At 31.6% G+C, this 7445-nt stretch overlaps 1 long non-coding RNA gene across 1 annotated transcript; it reads right to left on the bottom strand.

Annotated features, from left to right (window-relative positions):
- LOC139486061 (uncharacterized) lies at positions 1 to 5345 on the bottom strand. The gene is made up of 3 exons (XR_011655466.1): positions 5113 to 5345; positions 709 to 841; positions 1 to 42 (listed from the first exon to the last, which is right to left on the bottom strand). It is a non-coding gene; the product is annotated as an uncharacterized lncRNA (long non-coding RNA).
- Positions 5346 to 7445: the final 2100 nt, after the last annotated feature.

Genomic DNA, 7445 nt, shown 5'->3' with positions numbered 1-7445 from the left:
CCAACAATAGGTGCACTTTTATCTGATGTTGATTTGATAATGCTGAAATAAAGCAATGTTAAATTGATCTTTGCTCGTCTCATACTTTTAGATATTAGATAAGTATAACATACCACATGACTGTTTAGTACACTTTAGATAGCCGGTCACCAAAGAAAGAGCTAGGAAAATGTAGCCAACTACACCATGCCACTAATGCAGTATCCAATTATTTGTCTATAAATAAATTTCAAATAAAAGATTGTGCATATTGCGTTAATTACTAAAATTATAAGTAAATACATAAAAAAAATGATTCTATTATTTCTGCTTTCCTACTTTTCTTTCGTTATACTATTTTTTTCAATGGAAAATGCAGTTGAGAAAATTTGTAGGATTCATGAGTTAAAACATCAACAATTAATACGATTAAGGTCTGTTACCAACTTCACATGCATACAGGATAGGATATACATTCCAAATTCATTCGATATTCCAGAACTTGAAGCTGCTACTCAGACTTTATAAAACGTCACCAGTGACTTAGAAGAACGTTGATGCGCAAGAGAATAATTTCTCATTTAAAAATCCTGTTTTTCGTTAAGGAGAATAAATCGGTCTTTCCTAGATTGCCCGTTTATAAATTTCGAAATTATTAAGAAACTGAGGTTTCAACCCCCTCATGCAAAGTTGACCTTAGATAGATTTGACTTTTTTTAATTAACTTACCCAGCATTAGGTGCACTTTTATCTGATGTTGATGTATGATAATGACAAGTGGATTCTGTTGCAGTACAATCGAAACCATGAGGACAACATCCCCAAGTTCTTACATAAGCATAGTAACCAGGAGTGCACGGTCCTTGTAAATAGAACAAATTATAATTATATTTTTGAATGTTTTCACAAAAAAAAAAGATTAAAATATTTCTTGGCATGGCCAATGCTTTATTAATACATGCAACATAACAATTCCAATTTCCTGGGCACTGCTTCAGACACTGGTATTAAAGTGAAAACCGTAACTGGAATTACGACTATCCCAATATGGCGACGGCAGATATAGGTAAAATCTTTACAGTCATGTTTCTCGCATGTAGTATGTTTTAGTCAATAGTTACTCAGCTGTAAGGTTTTTCTATTCCATTACATCATATTTGAATCGTAACGGTGCACTGGAATTGTCTAAGCGCTTTGAAAATTGCCATTGAAAAATTCGGGCTAATAATCGGAACTCGGAAAAAAAGATAATCGTATTTACGGTATTACAAAATGAGAAGATTATCGTAACTGGATTGTGTTTAATATATCTGGTAGCACATAACGGAATTATGGTGATGAATTAATCTTGTTTCAACATCCTATGACATTTCTTTTTGTGCATATATTATTAATAATGAAAACAGCTACATACTATTATTTCATAAAATTTGAAGGGTGAACAAGCTTCAAGAAATTTGAAATGGGAAAAACACGAACTATGTTAAAATACAGAAAATTCCAAGAACTAGGAATGTCACATAATAAAGGAATGAGCGAAGAGGCAATTTAAAAGGAAGTTATGATATATGGCAATAATTGTCGGGCGAAACGCATGTGTCACCGTACATCAGATTTGTGATTACGACTGTTAAAAGACAATATTTTATCCTGAATAAAAACATAGTAAATGTAGTAAATATTGTTTTAAAAGAGGGACGAAAGATACCAAAGGGACAGTCAAACTCATAAATCTAAAATAAACTAACAACGCCATGTTTTAAATCATTTTGGCAGGTGACTATATGTGTTACTATTGCCCCTGGGAAGCCACTGCTGATTCAATTCTAGCCCATACCCTATTATGCCATAATTAAGTAGGAAAAACGTTAAGCATTCGCCAGAGACAGTTTGACGAGAAATTAGGAACTACATTTATGCACTTTTGCGATATTGGATATTGCTCCAATTTCTAAAAAAAAAGTATTAAACGGGCACATAACATTGAAACGTTGAAACTTTGTAAGAAATTAAAATATCTACTTACCACAATACCTGCTTCATTTCAATATCTTTAACAGGTACAGGTATATATATGAAAAAAGGTTATGCATATTGTTGTCAGTTAAAAGGGCGTTTTTCAATAAAAGTGTCAATTTCAGACCTATAAAAATGAGATATCAACTTGTCGAAATTTTTATTTTAAGATTCATTTTGAATACCTCTATTATAGACCTGTTTGTAAATCAAAAGTGCAATCTTAAATACTCTTTTAAATGATATCATCTTAATACTGTATGTATGTATGTATGTATGTGTTATTTGTTTCGCACGAATATAATTGAAAAAAAACAAAATCTCCGATACTTGCAAACATTGAGAATGAATGTTGAATAGGGCGTCTAGGGACATGCCATTTTGGTTATTTTGAATCATTCAGGAATCAATATCTTATTAATCCCTCTAAAAATAGTATGTTTCTTTGCTTATAAATGTTAAATCTAATTTCATGTACTGACTGCACAAAAAATCACTTGTGAAGATCAAGCGCATTTTTTTTTTAAGTGGCTGGGACAAAAAATCACGGTTTTATTGAAAAACGCCCATAAATCGAGATATATATCGGTAAATTTGTTCTAGATATTAACCTGTAAGAATCTTCATTTATTTTTATTTTCCGTTAATGTCATCAATTAACTGAACATTTGCATTTTAACACACAAAATACCATTGAAATGCTGAAAGACACATTTATTATTTTTCAGTTACTATTATCCGATAAAAAAATTACGATTATCATCCCGAATTTTTCAACGGAAATTTTTAAAGCGCTAAGACAATTCCATTGCACCGTTACGATTCAAATATGATGTAATGGTATAGAAAAACCTTGCAGCTCAGTAACTATTGACAAAAACATATTATATTTGAGAAACATGACTGTACAGATTTTACCTTATATCTGCCGTCGCCATATTGGGATAGTCGTAATTCCGGTTACGGTTATCACTTTTATACCTGTGTACAGTGATGTATATGGTATTATCTTTTCCATCTCTTCCCTCTTCCTTTTCTATGACAATATTGGTGCACGATATAGTATTGGTATACTTTTGTACAAATTATAATTTCAACATTGACTTTGAACAAATTGTATTTGATACAAAAACGCATTTACAAACGACAATTTGTACAACATTTGACTAAAATTCACTTAAAAAGGCGTACAATAATTAATAGACTGAATATGGATTTTAATAGTTGTTGTCTCTTTGACACATTCCCCATTTCCATTCTCAATTTTAATATAAAACAAGAATTTGTCCATAGCACACGGATGCCAAATTCGCGCTATCATTTTCTATGTTCAGTGGACCGTGAAATTGGGTATTTGGCATTCAAATTAGATTAGAAATATCATGAAATAGGGAACATGTATACTAAGTTTCAAGTTGATTGGTCTTCATCTTCATTAAAGCTACCTTCACCAAAAACTTTAACCTAAACGAGACAGACGATCGAACGAATGAACGCACAGACCAGAAAACATAATGCGCGTCTACTATCGTTGATATGGCATAAACACTTGACACACACTAAAGATTTTTAATCACTGGCCACACAACAAAACTTATTAACAAATTACAAAACTTCTGTATTATTTGTTTTAGCATGTGAGTGAATTATGGCATCGGGCCAATTTCATTTTAATTTTCAGAATTATCACTGATGTAAATTTCTATTATCCTATCAAAATTGTCACACGACCATTTGTTATGATTATGTGTGTGCGTGTGTGTTATCTAGGGTATAAGTCTTCAGTATCTGAAAATATTTAGTCTACCCTTCCACAAAATATTTAGGAAGATTTTTTCTAAAAGTTTTGGAACTTTCAAAATTCCATCTGACAACCGATCAGACAATAATTTTAGGAATATATACAGAAAGTACATTAAAAGATGCTACAAAACTAGAAAATACATTTGCCTTTAAAAATATATCTGGCATGAAAGGATGGTAATGGTGCCATGTGGATAAATTTATCTGTTTTCAAGAGCTAAATTAGAAGTGCATCATCCCTAAAGTGCTGGCGAAATGGGGAAATAATTTTGACAAAGATCAATTCTGACAGTTCTTATGATTAATAACAATCTAATCATTATTAAATCTCCGCCTCCTCATTTTTTAAGCTCCTTCGTCCCGGATGTTCGGCGAATAAATTCACGACAAGTTATCTGTGCAATCTACACACACAAGCCGAGTACTAAATATGCACAATTACTTTTTAGAGTCAATATCCTTACATAATAGACAATAGATACAGATATTTAATATTATAAAATAATGTATCTATTTAATCTTTCGTCTCTATTGTAATCTTGCAATGTTTTTGTCAGTTATAATGAAATGTTACTGATACATGAAGATCTGTGTTAAATTTAATTTCTTAATCGTTTTAGACCCTGTGGATTTAGAGCTTGATATATCGTATCAATAATTTTTTATTGTTGAAGATCATAGTATGTTGACCTTTGTGTTGTTGTGTCGTTTAGTTGCTGTCAACTGGGCAGTTACTTACGCTCAGCTCATTAAGTCACGTAAAGCCTTTTGCACAAAGCGACGAACGTAAATCAATAGGAGAGTTCCGTGTTTGGGAATTTTTTCTCTTTCTCTTTTTTTTTTATTTTTTAATTTGTTTTTAGGCATAACGTCCTGCGTCAAACCGTCAATGCATATTCACGACGAGAGCATTGTCAAATGGACAACTGCTTCGAAAGATAGTATATACAAATGCAATCGATTAGAATGAAGAGTAGGAAATTTAAGACTAGCTTCAAGAAAAGATACCTTGGATATAGCTAGCAAAATTGTCTTGAAAAACATATGTGTCGTACCAACAAAGATTTTTTACGAAACATTTTTGACATGATGAAATGTCCTCGAAACAGTTCGTCATGCTCCGAATCTTTCTCTAATTATTTTGATTTTTTTTTTCAACAAACCTTTCATTTGAATGGTATAACTATAATATAAAAAGGAAGATGAGTACCAACGAGACAACTCGCAGTCTAAGTGCATCACAACGCTTAATATAATTGGTATGTAAAAACTATAAAAAAAAATTACCACTGCGTTGAATCTACATTTACTTACCACCGAGGGCAAATGTAAAGTCACAAACGAGGAGAATTGTCATGAAAATGCATAATTTTGAATTGTACTCCATTTATATAGTATTTCACATGCACACCGTACTAAGTATAGCTGTATTAAAAAGTAAAATCACAAAAATACTGAACTCAGAAGAAAATCCATTCGGAAAGTCCATAATTAAATGTTCCTTGTAAGATTTGTACAAACAATTACATAATACTACTGATAACATACCCTGCATACACTGCTTCATAACATCTATAAGACAGAAAAGGAAGTAATGTGTTTTACATTTCTGAACAAATGTTAAAATCCTAGAGACATTAAGTCCGGTAAATATTTAAGGCAAAACAAACAAACAAATGTTCTGCATGGATATAGTAAATAGAACGTAAATAATGCAATATTGATTGTAAATACACATTTGGTTCGGATGCTATCCTATTATTTAGATCATTTAGGTTTTTTCTCTATAGATATACTTCCTAGTGAGTTGAGCAGTTGTCGTGTTTAACTATTCACTTACATTTCTGGGAGTCTTTCATAGTCGACACGTGGTGCTTTGAAGGGTCGATAATGCACATGCAAGAATGATTATTTTTCTATAATTCTCAATTGTTTGTAGAATTCTCTTTATGTCTTAATCATTTAATAATGATAATCACAATAATGATAGTTTAATTCATTTTTTTAAACTAAAATTTATAGAATACTTTTTCGATTTTAATTTCTTGTCAATAACCCGGACCATACGTGTATGGTGCAAATAATCATATGATGACAAAAATATCTAAAAAAAATATACCTAAAATAAGTAACACTAATATTTTTATTTTATTATTGGCTCGTCATAATTTATATCTAATGTTGGTAAGGAGGTGGTGGATATCCTGGTTCGATTGGGCCTCGAATTGGTATTAGTATGTAAGAAACATTCCCGTTTTCTAATCCAGATTCAGAACCAGTTTGTGGTTGGCTTTCTGTTTCTTTTATGCTATCTTCATCTCCTGTTATTGTGTCCCCAACTAAAATAAAAACGTTCCATAATGAGTTTTCTAGTCGGAAAGCACGCCTTTAGAAACAACTTTAAATGTTTCTTTTTGGAGAGCACTATGGGACTGACAGTAACACCCGCCATTTTAATTGTAATTGTGTGAATTTTGCGGAAAACTGAAATTGACGGCAATGCAGAAATTTTCAGTTTTCTGTAAATTTCTTACTCGCTATTATTTTTATTATTGGCGAATTGTAGTAAATTGGAGGAATCATGAAAAAATAAATTCAGCAAGAACTAAATGTACAATGGCAGCATAAAAGTATTAAGCTTGTTCTCTGAACATTTAAAGATAATCTCTATCAACATTAAAATCACTCTTGTTCAAAGCATTTTCATGTATCCATGAAGTATGAAGTGTGACTTATTGATGTTCCCAAAACATTGAGCAATCATTATATCATGTTATACCTCATGGAGTCTCATGACTCATCAAACTCCAATCATACTGATTCAACCAAGGTAAAAGTCGTGTTTAATTTTAGGAATTCATTTTTTTGGGTTTTTTTCACTAGTAAATTACAGCAAGGGGTGCTACATATATATATAAAAGTAAAAAAATATGTGACCCACAAAATTACCAAATATGGATGTCACATGACTTCTATTGTTGCATTGGCTGTTAATATGTATGTTATTTTATTTTTGTTTACCTTTGTTTAATACTAGTTGTGTTGAATCGCACACTGCTTATTTCTAAGGGACGACATCAAATGTTCAATGTAGGATAACAAACTTCGCTCATTTAGTTTTTCATTGACCCCTACCCCCCCCCCCCCCCCCTTTTAACTTATTAGTAATTTGGGGAAAATTGATTGACCAATAAGGATTTATATCAAATCGATGTCAAATTAACACATCTTGCAGCAAGTTTGACCATCCCCTAACTATTTAAATTGAGTTTTTTTTATCCTTCATTGATGTTTTGATGTCGTCACTATGCGAGTCTGTTAAGTATTCGCTATTCACCATTTCATAATTTATAACACCAAACAACAATCTTTAAAAGCATTTTAACTTAATGACTTACCACATACACAACAGTGCAGTATGCATCTAATGATGACTAGAAGGGCTATTAATATACAACTTATTAAACCTCCAACTATTTTTCTAAAATAGAACATGTAATTATTCAAATAATATTATCCTACAATATCGACTGCTGCTTCTATTCCCGTTATTAATCTTTCTGTAAATATTTTACTTGTTTTATTACAGTATTTCAGTCCTCCGAGAAAACACTTGGAACGACATCACGAGTTGCTAGCAGGTATTA

This window comes from Mytilus edulis, chromosome 8 (genome assembly GCF_963676685.1).
Source record: "Mytilus edulis chromosome 8, xbMytEdul2.2, whole genome shotgun sequence".
Classification (NCBI taxonomy): Eukaryota; Metazoa; Mollusca; class Bivalvia; order Mytilida; family Mytilidae; genus Mytilus; species Mytilus edulis.
Note: the sequence above shows the minus strand (reverse complement) of the source record. Positions and strands in the feature narration are given on the sequence as shown.